Source organism: Cyrtonyx montezumae, unplaced genomic scaffold (assembly GCF_038088225.1).
Source record: "Cyrtonyx montezumae isolate F1298 unplaced genomic scaffold, pur_monq_1.0 scaffold_2, whole genome shotgun sequence".
In the NCBI taxonomy this organism is placed as follows: Eukaryota; Metazoa; Chordata; class Aves; order Galliformes; family Odontophoridae; genus Cyrtonyx; species Cyrtonyx montezumae.
The window spans coordinates 14,778,340-14,791,859 of NW_027071936.1; the positions used below are offsets into that span (position 1 = coordinate 14,778,340).

General features: G+C 40.1%; 1 protein-coding gene across 1 annotated transcript in view; it reads right to left on the bottom strand.

The window, feature by feature from the left end:
• SNCA (synuclein alpha) overlaps positions 1-13,520 on the bottom strand; it is a 65,697-nt gene that overhangs the window by 3,084 nt on the left and 49,093 nt on the right. The gene's annotated exons all lie outside the window — the stretch shown is intronic.

Genomic DNA, 13,520 nt, shown 5'->3' on the forward strand with positions numbered 1-13,520 from the left:
CAAAATTAAGTCTGCCAGAAACAAGGAAAATGAAGTAATTCTTCAAACTTTACAGTTTATAGGATAGTTATGCTAAATTAAATGTAGGATGTAGATAGAAATGAAAAAAGGGTAATTAAATTGGAAACTCACCTCTCCTAGTTGAACAGAAGGCAAAAAATAATATCTAAAAGAAGTGGCATTAAAACTTCTTTACCTTTATACAGTATTTGCCATGCTCCCACAATGTTTCCAGATGACTATCTTAATTTTATGACAGATTGAAGGCACACAGTGAGCATCACATACTTGAAGAAACAGTATTTTCACTGGGAAAACTGGATTTAAGAGATTTTCCTTTCTTTGACAAACTGTTTGGGATGAGCACCAGGAAGGACTAAATAAAAAGATGTGTATACTTATCTTAAACAGCATGATATTTAGCTCAGCACTGGAAACCACTTCCCAGTGCACAGTAACACGTATTCAGTAGCACTAACAACTCTATAACGTTAAAATCCTGCAAGCCAATGAAAAAGGAGATAAGCCTTACACACCTCCATTTCAGACACTCAGTATCACATGCGTTTTATTTTGCACATCATCCATGCTTCAGATACAATTTCTAAATCATTACTCTTCTGTCACAATTTTGCACTCTCATACTGCTTTCAACACTGACTTTCAGACTTACTCTGCTCTCTCCTTTAGCTGCTACTCCCCTTTCACCATTTCCTCTCAGGGATCAAGGGCGAAGGCTATTTACTGCACACCAGGCTCTCTCTGTTTAACCCAGTGACTTCAGTCGTACTCCATTCTTAACTTGCTACATCCCTCCATGCACCAATAGTGCCTTTGTGTACCAGAAATCCTGCTCTTCCTTAGTTCAATTGTACCTTTTCTTTGGCACCCCTACCTGTGCGTTCTCATACATCTTTCACCATCATCTTCTGAGCACATTACAGGCAGAATTTATTGTGTGAATTCTTCACTCCTGCTCCTATTTCAGATCACTGTTATAAGAGTGACCAGTACCAGTTAGCAGCTCTACTGACTGATTTTCCTATCTGAAAAAAGTTAAAATTGGCTAAGTCTGTTTTCTTGGCAAAGAAACCAAGAAATTCTCACACATACCCAAGTGGAAAAAGATTACATTTAGGACAAGTCACCAGCATAACATAAAAGGTCTAGTATGAAGACATACCTTGCTCCTAGATGGAATCAGGCATCATTTCTCACACAGAGGTAAGCAGAATAGTTTGTGCCGAGCAATGCATGGCATTCTGCCCAGCTCCCACCACCACACGTGCCTGCTCTAAAAGAGCATGCTGCGCTGCTCTTCAACACAGATAACATGGATAAATTCCATAAGTGAAAAAGCACTGTTGGTAATACTTTTCTTTAGTGTCAGCAGTTTGCGGGACAGTTTGACCCGATACCGTGACAATTGAGGCAGGGGACCCACGGGCCCACACCCCGGGGAAGGGGGAGGGGGGAAAAAGGGAAAAAGGAGAAGGGAGATGGGCCTAGGAACAAAACAGCGGCAACGATCTGAGGAAGAAAGCTAATTTACTAAATAAGATATCAGAAAGGAAAATAACACAATATAATATAATTGGAATTGAAGCAAATGAATCAAATAAAATGAGCAAGAGAGAGAGTGTCCGATAAACCGAAGGCCTTACGCTAACGCTGAAGGCGGACGGCTGCAACAAACACCCACTGCCGAGCTTGGTCTCGAAGGGAAGAGAGAGTCCCGTGACTGCAGACAGTTTTTATCTTTCCCTCTGAGCGTAAACACGTAAGAACGCAAAGCATCGCAAAGTCCTCTGGGGAATGGAGTTCTTCTTCTCTTCTGAGACAGGTATACCTGGAACTATCGATGATCCACGGAGCTGGAACATTAACTCTTTAACTCTAAATGCACTACATGATGTTATGATGTGGAATACCAGTACCAAAAATCATAAAACCATGACATTTAGCCCAATGTTTTCCAGAAGAATTAATTATCCTGGATGCTCAATGTGACACGCAGCTTTTCAAGCATGAAGCTATCAGAAAAGTAGCCTAACTTACAGTTCTACCCTGGCTTATCAAAACGCTCAAACTCCTGACGTTATTTAATGCACGTTATTTAATTATCATATTTTTAAAGCATATTTTTAGATTAATTTATGCACAGTTACTTCTCTGAGAAGTAGACTCAACCCCTATTAGCTCTGACAGAAATAGCTAAATTGTGTGTGTGAGATGCAAATTTTAAGGCTGCCTCATCTAACACATCAGATCTAAGGGCCTTCAGCTCCTGTCTGCTCTCACTCCTTTATTCCACAACACCATTCAATTTCTGCTCCTCTATCATCAAAGAACAGCTCTGGCTAACAATTGGCACATAAGTGAAAGTGTGCCCAAAATCATCCCAGTGGCTGCACAAAGAAGAAAGAATGTAGTTGAACGTTATCTGAACCAGGAAAACATACAGCAAGTGAAACTGCCAGCACCATTAGTAATGACAAGGCAGAAGATATGCCAGCAGAACTTCAAAGAATAGTTTCAAAGCTCATATGCTGTGCGTTTGTAGGAACCTCTGAACTGCCCATCAGGGTATAGAGACACAGTGCCCCAAAGACGCAGAATTTATCATTTTCCCAACTTCACTGACAAAATCCAATGATAAGTTCAGGATGGAGAATTATTTATGGCTTCAGACATAAGAAGCACTAGCGAAACAGAGAGATAACAACATCAATACTCTTCAAATCTATAAACCATTCCAAAACAACAAGAGAACTCTACCAACTAATGGCTTGTCACTTTTGTAACTCAAGCACTTCCTTTCATCTTGATGCCACTGCAGTTCAGATGAGAATGCAGTTACAAAAATCACATCTACTTTATTTAACTATATAGCACAGGCGATCACATCAGGTTTAATGGCTGCTCTGTCTGCTTCTCACTTTTTCTAAAGTTAGGAATTATCAAAAATAAACAATCTCCCCAGTAACACAGAGCTGCTTGTGGTACACCTTATATCATTACTTATTTCCTTTAAAACAAGAAATGCAGTTTCACTTCCTCGTGATCAATAAATTTATATCTTAATGCAATCATAGAAGAGAAATGCCACCTTAAAGAACAATTTTCATCTTAATAGGGAGTATACGTATATTTTTTCTTGAAGCTGCCACCTGCCTTTTTGAATCATACAGAAGAGCAGTTCCAGAGGGAAAGCTTTTAGTAGAAAACATAAAGCTTCTGAGAGCTAAAATCGGTTTTTAAATTTAGAATTTGAACTTTCGGCAGGCAAAATACTTAAAAAGGAGAAAACTGCAAATCAAGGCTTTAGAAGAATGGTGAGGTGAATGTCTGCTCGTCCCCCTGAGGCCTTTCTGAAGAGCAAACAGGTCCCTGTCTGTACCTTGGTTTGAAATAAAGACGCTCTGGAACAGACTCGTACTCCAGTTCCTCCAGCCTTATGCTCTCAGATCCCAAATCTGATAATTTAGGAATTCTTCCCATTTTTCCTTTGACAAACTTTATTATCAGTCTTGGATAGCCCAAGATATACATGCCACCAAGCAGCCCCATCCTTTTCTTTTTTTTTAAGACAGCAAAAATGAAACAAGTCGGTTTCTCTTATTCCATTGCTTTCTTTTGAAAAATTATACCCTCTTCCTTCCCTTCACTCTCATTAAACTCTCGTAGTAAAAGTGGAAAGGTTTTAGATTATCAATGCTTGGAAAACAAATTAAGTGGTTTGCTTAAGCTCCCACACTTTGGGCAGCACTTTGGTTGCAAAATGATAATGTTTGATCTTCCCAGCGCAGGACTGTGCATTTAGTCATCTTAATGCTGTTAGCTTCAACACAAAGAAAATCTTTTATCTCAAGCCAAAGACAAAAGCAATTTTAAATGGAAGCAGTGTAGCTGTAACCTAATCTAGCAGTGGATCATGCTACTGTAATTTACTATCTCCCTGATCAACAATTTTTTTTTTTTTTTTGCATTATAAACTCTGAAAATATCTTATAGTAACATATAGCCTCATAACTATTGGAGAGTAATTCCATTTAGAATGATTCTGTATTCTAAGATAAATAAAGCAGAACAGCAGTATGACAAGAAATAGGGGTATATAGCTGCCTCTAACCAGTTTTCAGATAACCCAAGAAAAGTATTCAACACAATCCAATAATAACAAAGGAATAACTTCCCCCACATCCGAAGATAATGCCTCACTAGAAAATTCCAAGAAGAAAGTAGGCTCTAAGTAGGAAAAAATCCCTCATGGCTGCCAGCCTTTAAATGAGTTTGGGGAGGGGTGGACTCTGGTCACAAAGGTGAATTGCTCACACCTGTGTTCCCAGGTCTGGCTATGCCTCTTCACCAGGTGCTCAATCACTGCTTCAGGCTGCAACCTAACAGTTCTCATACAGGTACCCGAGTGTCAGCTCCTCAAAAGTTTATAAGGTCAAGAGAAGACCACCTTGGATATCAGTCCAACTGTTCACAGAGATGGGAAGACACCTCTAGAAGTCTAGTCCAGACCCTTGCTCACAGGGCTGCTCAGGTACCTGGCCAGGTTTTAACCTTCCCTACAGCCTGTAACTAAGCAGGGCCTCCTTAAAGCCTTACCACCAGTAACTGTATTTCCCTCCTGCCTAAGTCCATTTTGGTATTATGGGATAGAAAAAGTTTCACTCATGTAATTTTTGTTACACAGTTAATGAGGAAAAAGTGGGGATTCCTGAAATGAAAAATTACCTTTTGCATGCTCCCCCTTCCCCCCCCAGCCAATGCAGTTGTTTTCTATGCTGTCCAAATGTATCTCTTGCTACAAGATGAATTGGAAGTTGCTGTGGCACTGAGATTGAAATTCCCTTTTCAAAAGGAAATCAGTCTTTTCCTACAAATGTCAGAATACTTCAGGGGCTAGACACTGGAGCTAAGTGAACGAGTAAATGTCATTTCCTTTTGATAACTTATCTTTTACAGTTAACTGGACAATAATGCACAATTAACCAGAAGGGAGAAAAACGCTTTAACAAAACAGCAAATTCCAAACAATGCATATAAGAAAGAGGTGTCAAAATGGCCTCAATTTATTTGCTTTCTTAGTTCTCCCGTATTGGTTTTGTGAAGCTGATGGGTCATAACTAAGTTGTCAGGTCAGTTTAGGATGCCCTCGAGCTCCTGCCCACTTGCAGCAACAGCCAGTGCTGCACATGGCTGGAAGGCTCAGCTGTGAATGACAAAGCACTAAACACAGTCTGGTGATTTTATTCCTGTTACAGCAGGACAGTGAAAGCAAATATACCACTGCACTGGCTAGAAAAAAATAAATGCTTTTAATTACCCCTATGCTAAACACCCAGGTGAATAAACATGGAGAAAGCACTAGGCTTGCATGCAGCTTGACTGTGAAGGAATCTGTCTCAGTGCATCACTCACAATACTAATAGTGAAAAGGGGCTGCTGTTCTCCTTAAGCAGATAATGTGAGTGAATAAGAGACATTTAATTAAACAAATGTCACGGCAACAGCATGTGTCCAATGAAAGGCCAACATACTGCCTGCCCGCACTACACGCTGCATTTAGATTCATGTTTCCATGCTCTTCAGTTGGGAATGGCAAATAACTGAAATAGTAAAGACTGAGGCCTACGGAGAGAAAAAAAATAACTAACGCGATGACTGTCTAAATGCAGTTACATGTCCATTGTAATGTCCACAAGTGAGTGTGAACTCCACTTATAAAAGTTTATGAAGTGCTGCAACTTTCTAAAATCAATTTCAATACAACACAAAATGTGTATATTTTATTTCTTTTAAAATCCCCCATTCGTAAAGATGGGGCTAAGCTCAGTTGGGAATCCAAGACAAATATTTTTGCGAGCAATCAAGTTTCCTAAAACCCAGATTCGTGCTTTGCATGAACTAGGCTTGTAAAGTTAGCAAGTCATTGGTGCTGATACTTTGTTACTTGCTAAGAAATACTCGTGGTTGACAAGGAAGAAGCAGCCCACCACCCAGGTCAGACCAGTAACTAACACCCACTCAAAAGTGACAGCCAGTGCATTAGATTACACGTGACTTGAAATCACCAGTTTTGTGGGCCTGACTCAGCATGCTATTAGTAACGCATGCAAATATATCTAGAACACACAATACTCCCAGCTTTATCCTTTTCAGCCTTGAAACATTCAGAACTACACTGAAAACATTGGGACTTGACAGTGAAAAATCCACTACTAGGGAAAGAAAAAGCAAGGGCTTTTTTTTTTTTTTTTTTTTTTTTTAAGTAGCAGGAATGATTTCTGCTAGCTAAATATCAGATCCGGGGTATCGGGCACAGTTGCAGAAAAGCACCAAAGCTCAAAACGATCAGGGTCACTCTACACTTCTCATAGCTGAACAGAGCTCAGAGCTCCCAGAAACATCATTGAAGTGAAGCCTGAGAGGGAAAACATCAGATTTTTTTCACTTCCTTAAAAGGCTGCATATTCACGTTGTTAGTGCCACTGCTTCAAGCCCTTTCTACTTTAGTAAAGAAGAAAGATTAGAGGCTGTGAGAAGAGTCCTTTCTGACTTTAGTTCCTCTCCATGCAACACAGACTAGTAGTGTCATGTGCTTCCCAAAATGAACACAGAAGTGCCTGCACTCTCCTCCGAAACCTGTGGGACAGAGGCTGCTTAGCATCCCTGCTCACACAGTAAGGGTGACAGTAAGAAAGAAATCCCTGAGGCTTTGCAAAAGGGAAATGGGGGACTGGTATTCTGGGAAAGAGCCAACTTGCACTCATCTTTGCAATGAAAAGAAAGAGATGCTGTGCTAGAATACAAAGGAGTCAGCTAAGCTCAAATGCTAGAATACCCTAATGAACACAGCTGTTTGAACCCTGCAAGAGAAAGCAGAGAAATGGATTCAAGCCAAAATCAAAACAAATAGTGTCAAACTAAACTATTTTTATTCTCCTGAATCAGTGTAATTTTCCTCACAGAGGTCAGATAATGTTATTTTACTATAGGCTTTGCTGTGTCACAGTTGACATTCTCCTGAACAAGGAAGAGAAGCATGGGTCACTAAAAGCACTTTAGATAGTAAGTAGCTGTGTTTATAACAGACATTCAAGCAGATAACTCACAAAACAGAAGTCTCTATCACATACAATTTCACAGACACCCTCAGTTCAATAACACTAACATATTCATGAAGGATTTAGAAGAAACACTGAAGTCTGTACTTACTGTACGTTTGTTTTTCAGAGTTAAAGAGCAACAATAAACATCCTGAATTTATTTCAGCAATTTTACTACAATTCAAAATTACCAGGACAGAATTGAATAAGTGACTGAAATAAATAAGATGCAGCTCTAAGTGTTAAGATTGGCATTCACCAAATCAAAGAAGAGCAAAATGTTCACAGAAAAGAATTATAAAGTAAAAGAATAACATTAGCCAACAATGGTCTGCTCTTCTTGCCATAACATGACCTTCTCCCAAGCCTTTACAAGGCCGGGGGGTAAACAGCTTGGACAATTTCAAGCATGCCTTCTGAGTACAGACTGCCGGCTACACAATGCACGTTAAGGAGATCCCAAAGGAGAACAGCAGGAATGACCATGTTCTTGAACAGGAAGGAGAGATGAAAGGACTTGTCAGGAAAACAGAAGTGAACTAGGTTCGTGTAATCCTAAAGGAATCACCTTATTTAGAAGGGTTAAGAGGTTGGTGTGCTGTAGGAGCTCTGTGGGATTAGCTAAACCCAGCTGACCCTTCTGCAGTGGAGGATTCGCTGATCTGTATGAATTTATTAAGCGTGACATGAGAGCTTTTCATCTTTACGAAATAAAATCAGAACATAACAGTAAATAGACTTTGCAGTCAGCATAGAACTGAGCAACTATGCTCAGATGTGTCTCTGTTAGAATCTATTTAATGCTGGCAAAGATTATTTAAAATAGAATAGCTCCAGTCCATGCTTCCAAGTTACTATACTTTACTAAAGACTACTTGATGATCACAGTCACATTCCAAAGTCCCATAAATCTTTAGTGCAAATAAATTCTGCAAGTAATTGTACAAGTTCCTTAAGTGTACATTAAATTCACTAAGAAATTAAATGAAAAAAAAGTTCTTTTTGAAAAGTTTTCTACCCCATACAAATATTATTGTAATAAATATTAATATTATCTAAAAGAAAAATCTCTACAATGTAATTATCTAGAAAAAGTCCCCTGTACTGAGCTGCGCAACCAGCAAGCCTTCAGCTTCGTGAGCACCCAGAGCTCTGACCGTTACTAGTTGCCCTGCAGACAGTATGTTTCAATTCTGTATCACATACATCCTTGAACAACAAAGTAACATGCAGGGAATAATCTGTGTAGGTTTCCTTCAGCTGAAACTATTCCATTCTAACTTGATGCATTTCCATACTTCCCATTAAAAAAAATTAAAATATAAATAATTACAAACACACACATACATGCACGTAAGCACGTACATTGTGAGAACAGGTACAGAGATGAATAAAATCCCATTTGTTTTTCATTTATTTGGATCTTTCCCTAATTCAAAATGCTGTAAGTGCAGGAGCAAATGCTGACATGCTTATGCATGTCCCATGGTACCTCATTTCAGATAAAGTTCAACTGAAGTGGAATATGAGGAAATGGTGAAATGAGGAACATGGGTGAGATCTCTGGGTCATCACAAACCTCTGAGAGGAGCTCCTTCCCATCCAAGCTAACTGTAGAAGTCTGCAGTATCTGTGGAAGGACAGTCACATCACTCTCTCTACAGCTAAAAGAGACAGATAGGGAGTTTTAGGGCACAGGATGGGACAGATCCGCACTATGTTCACTTGGATTTAGTAGGTATCAGTTTTGAAACAGAACATTTCTAAGGAAAGAGGAAGAAGGATCCACAAGAGATGGAAAGAGGATAGTGTATGAACAGGTAATCAAATGCAACCAGTGTTGTCTCATCTGCTGTTACTCTCCAGCACACTGAGAGGAGAGCTAATGACAGTGTGGTCATGTTCAAGTGTTGCATAACTGATTGACAGGGTGCTATGCTGCTGAAGCAGTTACCTCTTAAGTATCTCCAGCGAGCATATTCTTTACAGTGTTCCTTTAGCTCCAGTGTATGACATCACTTTACCTAGCTGGGAATTTCTAAAATGCCTCCTCTAAAAAAGAAACCAGCAGCTGCCTTGAAAAACACCAGCAACAATTTTTTTTAACTATGAAGATTTTAAAAGCATTTCCTGCAAACACGATCTATTCAACAGCAGATCAAACATGACAAATGACTACAGAATAGGCCCACATTTGCAAATTTATATTCCTCAGCTATCTCTCTTCATCTGAAAAGCATACAACTTCTCAGAGCTTTCACTTGCACTGGGAAAGATTACTTCGCAGGTCATTGGCACAAAACACTAACAAACTGCAATTCATTTGTTTCTTGTGAAAGTCAGAGCGATTTATTTTAGATCAATGGAAAGTATTATTAAATAAACCTTTGTCAGAAAACAATAAAAGATAATCAGGGTCCTAAAAGACTAGATCCTAAATACACAGTAGCTGAGTATTCGTGGTTTCTTTTTCTCTTTCTTATATTTTGTTACTGTTATCTATGCTTTTCCTTTTGGCTTAGATAAAGGAAAGATCAGATTGAATTTTCCTGTCCTAAATGGAGCTTAAGACAAAAATGACCTTTCCCAGACCATTTTTTTTTTTTCTTGCCCATGTCAGTATAAGCCTGGACACACCTGTACCTTTGGAGAATAGCCTGCCTTTATGAACATATTTTCAGACATGTGCTGCTGCTGCTCTGAAAGTGATACATACTATATGAATCTTCTCTACTTCTCTATAGATAAAGTACCTTCCTCATGCAAGTTTGGAAAAGCTTTTAGGAGTTTTCTAGGTCCAACCCTTGTTCAAGTAGGTTCAACTTCCTTAAATCCTTCCCAACTGATGTCTGGGAAAAGCCACCTTAAAAGCTTCTTGTGACATAAATTCCACGGCATGTTCACAATTGATCCCTGCCTCAATTGCTCTTACCAGTAGTGTTCTACCTGGTGCGTATTATCAATCTCCTTTGCATCCATTGCTCGTCCTACTGTCAGTATTTCTAGTACTATTTCCACTGACCACCATCCGCTTCCTGTAGCAGCTGTTTGATACAACACAGATTGTCCTGACATTATCTGAAACTCAGGAATAAACTCACTAATTCCAATGTGGCATTATTAAACAGGCTTCCTTTACTTAGGACATTGGAAACATAAGGGGCTATCTTTGCCTGAACCATACACACCTTGAACAAAAGACTGGCAGCATGTATTTATTACTTGCCTTACATATGCAAAAGTTTTCCCCAGTCAGCACACAAATAGTCAACACTCTCCCCCAAAATCATTACCATAGTGTCTCACCTCCTTACATATGGTCAGTCATTTGGGGGTGGGGGTCACAAGAGCCTCAGAGATGAATTAAGCAGTCTTGCTTTTCATGACTTCAAATTGCCCTCTTCTTTTGTTTTTCCAGGTTGGCAGTTTTAGAGTGATATATTGGAGAGGGCACCCACACTGACTTAGTTAACAATGACACAGTGGGCTTCTTGAGTAGATAAACTATGTTCTGCTTAGCATCAGCTAGTTTACTGAAAGCAAGTACTGTTCACTGAAGGATATCACTGACTCCTTTCAGTCTCCTCCTCCCTAGACTAGACAGCCTGGCTCTGCTTATACAGCACAGTTCACTAACCTGCTGAGCATCCAATGCCTTGTTTCTCTAGAGCTTGTTTCAGAGCTGCACCTAAGTTACTTCTTGCTGTAGTTGGGATGCAGTTGCTAGTCATTTGGCATGGAGTCAAGCCGGTCAGATGCCACTCTGATAGAGGAGGGCAAGCCCCATCCATGTGTAAAGTGGGAAAACCATGATGTGGACTTAATATCTCTTCAGCCCAGATGGAGTTCCATAACAAAATCGTTACTTAGCATTAAGAGCTTTCTATAGATAAGCTCTGTCAAAGCATTTGAAATTGAAATCTTCTCTTAAACGAAGAAAGAAACATGGAAAATTAGTTGACAGAATTGTTAGGATGACTCTTTCCCTCCAGCCATTCCTTATTATTAGACACAGTAGTTGACTCAAGTTTATCTTACAGGATCTGGACATGAACTGGTGTAAAAGTGCAGTGACACAGCAAGACAAGCACCACAAATGGCTACAATTCACAAATATCAGTTGGTCACACAGCTACAAGGAAGGTAACAAAAGGGAAACCTTCTCTTATCCACAGCCACCTTTATTATTTGAAAGTGGGAACTCTAACAATAATACAGCCATCACTCCCTAGTATTTAGGGATGTATTTAGGGATGTGAGAGGCAAAAGTGATGCACATGCCCTATACAAGTGATGCACAAAAGGCAGTTAAGACAAAATCTTATTCTGTTTACTACATTCAGAACAACAGACAAAACCACGTTTATGTCAGGAAATTTTGAGTGAAATATTACTAGCACAGCAATGACACTCATTATACCCTCCACTTCGAGCACAACTAAGGAAAAAAAAAAGAAACGGGACCACTATTCTTCAAATTGTAAATCACACAAGATTTTCACACAAGATTTACCGAAGTTCAACTGAAATATAAAATAGTTCTGTGCATGTCATGCCAATGAGAATGATGATGATGACCCAAACTTGTTTTGTATTAATAAAGAGGCTCAGTACAATTGCTGAGGAGGAATTGAATTAACGTTCGGTTCATATGTGGAAAACTATAGTTGCTACCATTTTTTATCACACAACTCACATTTGCAGTTCCTGAAACCAAGATAAATACATTTCCCCCGGCAATACAATATCTTCAGCATTTAGGTTCTCACTTTTGTAAAGCCCTCTCACATTTAACAGTTTTATAGAGCTTTTCAGCACTGAGGGTATGCAAAAAGCCTGCCAGAACCAGTCCACGTTTCAGAAAATGATGGTACATCTCCAACACGGCTCATTGCAATCTGAGAGCAACATAAAAAAAATTGTTTGCTACCACCTATAGAGAAATTCCTTATCATGCACTTTGTGTGGTGAACATTTAGATGAGTCAAATTTTGAGAATCACTTATGCAGAATTAAATGTGAGCAACACACTTGCATGGATACCATATGCCAAAGTGTTTGCCAATGCTCTAGCAATAATATCAGTTAGATGCCCAGCTGGTCAATTTATACACAAGTGCCATTCTAAAAATGAGCCAAGCTAGAAAATAATTGTGTAGCACGAGTAAATGTAGCTTGCCATAAATAAGGATGGTAAATAAAGGTGAGATGGTTGGTGGTAAACAGCATGGCTTCACCAAGGGCACGTCCTGGCTAACAACCTCGGTGGCCTTGTATGATGGAGTTACTGTGCCAGTGAACAAAGGAAACCATGTTGTCTACGTGGACTCATGCCAAGTGTTGGATACTGTCCCTCATGACATACAGATTACCAAATTGGAGAAAGGATTTGAAAGATGGACCACTCACTGGATAAGGACTTAGCTGGATGGTTGCTCACAATTTGTTGTGGTCACAAGCTCAATGGCTAAGTGGAAACCAGTGACGAGAGGCACTCCACTGGAATCAGTGCTTACACTGGTATTATTTAACATCTCTGTATGTGATATAGACAGTGAGATTCAGTGCACCCTCAGCAAGTTGGCAGGTGACACCAAGCTGAGTGGTACAGTTGACTCACTAGCAAGAAGGGATAACATCCAGAGGGACCTGGACAGGCTTAAGAAGTGGGCCTATGCCAACCTCATGAAGGTTAACAACATCAAGTGCAAGGTCCCGCAGCTGGGTTGGGGCAACCCCCAAGCACAGATGCAGGCTGGGCAGAGAACAGCTTGGGAGTAGCCATAAGGAAAAGGGCTTGGGAGCATCACTTGATGCGAGATTCAACCTGAGCCATCAACGTGTACTTGCAGCCCAGAAGGCCACCAACATTTCAGATTGCATCAGGAGAATTGCGATCAACAGGTTGAGGGAAAGTGACTCTGCCCCTCTATTCTCGTGAGACTCCACCTGGAACACTGCATCTAGTTCTGAAGACCTCAACACAAAAAGAGCATGGAGCTCTTGGAGCACATTCCAAGAAGACACAGAAAGGGCTGGAGCACTTCCCCTACGAGTACAGGCAGTGGGAACCGGGGCTCCTCAGCCAGGAGAGAAGGCGGCTCCTGAGGGACCTTACAGTGGCCTTAAACTACCTGAAGGAGGCCTACAAGAAAGCTGGGAAGGATTTCTGGGAAGGACTTTTTATAAAGGCATGTAGCAACAGGACAAGGGGAAATGGTTTAATACTCTGTTAGACTGTCACTTCCCTGGAAGCATTCCAGGCTAGACTGGATGGGGTATTGAGCAACCTGGACCAGACACAGGTGTCCTGCCTATAGCATGGGGGTTGAAACTAGATGATTTTAAAGATCCCTTCAAACCAAAACCACTCTACGGTAAACAAACAAAATGACATTT